Consider the following 5,001-nt stretch of genomic DNA (forward strand, 5'->3'; position numbering starts at 1 on the left):
GATTGGGCATTCCAATGACCTTTGATAATGATTGATAAATTTTAATTTTTAGTACATTTCGAAATAAATAAATAAATTTGTTTATTGCAAAATAAAAACACATACTCTGTCCTTTGAACTAACACTTTTTTTAGCAAAAACTTTCGTTGTTCATATATTTTAACTTAGAAAATAAAAGTGTATTATTTTTAAACATATGCAATTGTTTAAGCAATTTTTCAAATACAATAATCAAATTAGTTTGATTTTTAAGAATTAAAATATGAACATACAACAAAATATAGAGTAAGAAAATAATATATTAGATAAAGATTGGACGAAATTTTGGTGGAAATCAACTTGTGTGAATCGAACACCGCTGTCCTGCGCGTAGCACCAAAAATTAATGTTTATTTAAAAAAATTCCTGACGCCGTGGTAGTTAACCGATTTTAATTTTGAAAATTGCAAATAAAAGGTCATCTATTGCAAATTGCTAATTGCAAATCTATTTGTAAAAAAATGCTGTCTGCTTTATTTTCAGTCCTGAAACATTTTGAAAAAATGAATTTTTTTTGCGAAAGCTGGATTGCAAAATCTATTGAACCGATTCTTACTAAATTTACAGTATTGTTTTATCATATCATAAAGTTTTTCTGGGTGAAATATGAAGGTCCTAAGTGTAGCAGAAATGGTTAAAAAACGTAAAATGCGAATACTTGTTTTTGTATGTTTTTTTCGCAATTATTGCTATTTTGCAACAAGGGTAGGTAACAATTTTAAAATTTTTTAACCAATGTAACTTTTCTCGGAAGTGAATACTTTTAAAGTTATAATCAAAAACGAAGAAAAAAATCGATTTTTTCCTTCATATTTTGACATTTTGATTATTTAAACATTGTTTCGGACCTTTTTGAGTGGGAGGATAACTCAATTATTATTATATGGGTTAATTCCAAGCAATTTCTGCAAAAAAATTAGGGTCACCTCTCAACGTCCATCTCAAAACAGATCCGCCCTGGACTGGACTAGTACCTACTGAAATGCGTATGCCTCAAATTTGTATGTGTCATGTGCCGAAACCTACGTACTAGGGATGGGAAAAACCTACCGGTTTAAACCTAAAACCGTTTTTTTTACTTTGCAATAACCGGTTTTACCGGTTGTTTTTTTGTCCCGGTTATAACCGGTTTTTTCTTTTTAAAGTAAAAACCGGTTATTCGGTTTTTACGGTGATTAGGATTAGGTGAGGTATTATTTCGGATCCCAATCATAATTATTATTCTCAAGTAATTATTCACAACAAAACCATAATTCAAATTTTATTTTATTTTATAAAATACAGAAGCAAACTGAAAGTGCAATCTCACATCTCCCAGAAACAATTATTAAGTTTTATTATAATATTTCCTTGAAAAGGTATTTGTAATCATAATATTTACATAAGAAATGTCTGGTTGAATTAGATGCACACATCATCTATTTTTCACACTTTACTCTTGGCATTGAAAGTGGATGAATGACTTTTTCTGATTACCAAAAATAATGCTCCGACTGTGAATATCGAATTACTGATTACGAATACGAATCTCCAAGAATTTCGCTACGTTTTCAAAACGATACACTCGTACAGGAAGTATTAAATTAGTTAAAATGTATCTATTCTACAAATATACAAACGTGTTAAAAGTAATGCATGTTCTTTCGATAGTACTAATTTTGATCATATTAATATCGAGTCGAATGGATTATCGCAAACTAAAGTGTATTGTAAATGTAACTTTGTAACCTATTGGATTAAAAAAACCAAAAACCGGTTTTTCCAAAAACCGGTTTTTTTTGGCCGGTTATAACCGCTAGGTTAAACCGTAAGCAAAAAAAAAACGGTATAACCGAAAACCGGTGTTTTGTCAAAAACCGCCATCCCTACTACGTACCTACTGAGGGGTTTCCGAAGCGTCGCGTCGGTCGCGTCGTTATAACGTATGTATGTAAGGCTACGGCTCCACGGGCGAGAAATTGACGCTAGCAGTAGCAGTAAAATGAACTTAAGGTTCCGCGGAACGGAATGGGAATAGCCGAACTGAACCGACTATGCACAAGTCCTGTAGTCGGTACAGTTCGGCTATTCCTATTCCGTTCCGCGGAACCTTAAGTTCGTTTTACGGCTACTGCTAGCGTCAATTTCTCGCCCGTGGAGCCGTAGCCTAAATGTCGTGTAAATGGTGCTTCAGGAGGTTTGAATTTGAACTTGAATTTGAGGTTCTCAGTTTTGCAGAAAAAATTTTAACGTGGAGTGCTATTTTCCGTCATACGGAAAAGGTCGCGAAAACCGTCCAAGCTTAAACTCAACAATGGTTTCAGCAGGACGAGGCAACCTGTCACATGGCCAGGGAGTCTCTTCGAATACTGCATGATCATTTTGGGAGATCGCCACTCACCAGACCTAACGCCACCTAATTCGTACGTATTAGTCTAAGAGCTAGTGAACCCTCCGACTAACGGTCGTCCTGTAAGGCTAGAAATTTTTTTAGTGATAATTCATAGCACACCAAGGCTAAAAACCATGACCTGGCAGGCATCAGCGGTGCACGTGTATCTACCAAGTGAATCATAAAGTGCAAATTTAGGGGGTAAAATAAACTTTCACCTGTAAGGTTTAAATTTAAGTATGTGTTTGAGTAAGTCATTTAAAAGAAATGTGTACAATGACAGGCGATTCTTAAGAGCATAAGACCTTGCCAGGCGAGGGGAAAGATTAGGGGTTTTTCCTAAAATTATTCTTTTTTACATAGAACAAATTTTTTTTAGGTTTTTTTGAATCATTCCAAACAGAAAACGTCTTTAGTGATTTTTCTCTTCAGTTAATAGTTTTTGTTATATAAGCGATTGAAAATTTTGAAAATTGCGAAATCGGCCATTTTTAACCCTAAATCGGACATTTATCTAAAAATTTCAATGTTGCCAAGGTACGTAGATATTCTTTAAACATTGATTGATGAAATTCCGAAGAGCTTTTTGCAATAAAGTATCGAAAACCCCTTTGTTTTTTTAATTGCTAATCAAGCGGACGCGACACTGTAGTATAAGTGAGGACGTTTGAGTTTGCATAAATTCATTATCTCGAGAATGGGCAAATTTCAAGAGAAATCCTCAGACAGGTCGATTTTTATTTTTGAATTAGGACTTTTTGGCATATATATATATATATATATATATATATATATATATATATATATATATATATAATACTAGTGACGTCATCCATCTGGGAGTGATGACGTAATCGATGATTTTTTTAAATAAGAGTAGGGGTTGTGTGATAGCTCATTTGAAAGGTTATTTAATTCTCTATTCAGTAATATAAACATTAACATAATTATTTGTACAGGGTGTACAAAAAAAATTTTCTTCTATTTGTCAAATTTAATCAAAGTTAATTTAATAAAAAAGGTAATTTTTTTGTACACCCGGTATAAATAATTATGTTAATTTTTGTATTAGTGAATAGAGAAGTAAATAACCTTTCAAATGAGCTATCACACAACCCCTACTCTCATTTAAAAAAATCATCGATTACGTCATCACGCTCAGATGGATGACGTCACTAGTATTATATATATGCCAAAAAGTCCTAATTTAAAAATAAAAATCGACATTTCTGAGGATTTCTCTTGAAATTTGCCCATTCTCGAGATAATGAATTTATGCCAACTCAAACGTCCTCACTTATACTACAGTGTCGCACCCGCTTGATTAGCAATTAAAAAACAAAGGCGTTTTCGATATTGTATTGCAAAAAACTCTTTGGGATTTCATCAATCAATGTTTAAATAATATCTACGTACCTTGGCAACTTTGAAATTTTTAGATAAATGTCCTATTTAGCAATTTTTAAAATTTTCAATCGCTTATATAACAAAAACTATTAAATTAAGAGAAAAATCACTAAAGACGTTTTCTGTTTGGAATGATTCAAAAAACCTAAAAAAAATTTGTTCGATGCAAAAAGAATAATTTTAGGAAAAACCCTTAATCTTTCCCCTCGCCTGGCAAGGTCTTATGCTCTTCAGAATCGCCTGTCATTGTACACATTTCTTCTAAATGACTTACTCAAACACATACTTAAATTTAAACCTTACAGGAGAAAGTTTATTTTACCCCCTAAATTTGCACTTTTCGATTCACCTTGTAGATACACGTCCACCGCTGATGCCTGCCAGGTCATGGTTTTTAGCCTTGGTGTGCTATGAATTATCACTAGAAAAATTTCTAGCCTTACAGGACGACCGTTAGTCGGAGGGTTCACTAGCTCTTAGACTATATGGGGAATGCTGAAGGAGGCAGACGGATCAACCGACTGACCTTCTAGAATTGCGGACTAGAATTAAAGATATAAATAATTATAAATATTTCAGTACTGTTTATTTTGCCGCATACTGTATTTGTACTTTACAGATAACGTTAGGTATGTCCTCGCGATAAACAAAGATACAGTTGTACCTTTATCTACATACTGTAGCTCTTATCGTCTTATTAGTTTATCAGGAATGGTAAATTCTGAGTTTAATTGGCTATAATTCCTCTACGGTAATTGCTTTCAGGTGCTTTTAAATCATTCACGCTTTTGGTCCGTAATAAACAACACAACAATAGTTGTTAATGTAAAACGCTACCAATTGTTCCTTCTATAAATCTATATATATAAAAGAAAGTCGAGGTTGTGTTAGTTACACCATTTATAACTCGAGAACGACTGAACAGATTTTTATGAAATTTTACATGTATATTCTAGCGGTCTGGGAATAGGATAATATGGAGTTTCATACCCGTACGTCATAAGGGGTGTTGCCCCCCCTGATATATTTTTTTAATTTTTGGAAAAACCGTTTTTTACTATTTTTATGAGATGTAGAAGCAAAAGATACATACAATCCTAAATTTTCAATTTTTTATCTCAGACCGTTATTTTTTAATAGCCATTTAAATATTTTACATCTATATATATAAAAGAAAGTCGATG

Source organism: Diabrotica virgifera, chromosome 9, assembly GCF_917563875.1.
Source record: "Diabrotica virgifera virgifera chromosome 9, PGI_DIABVI_V3a".
NCBI lineage: Eukaryota > Metazoa > Arthropoda > Insecta > Coleoptera > Chrysomelidae > Diabrotica > Diabrotica virgifera.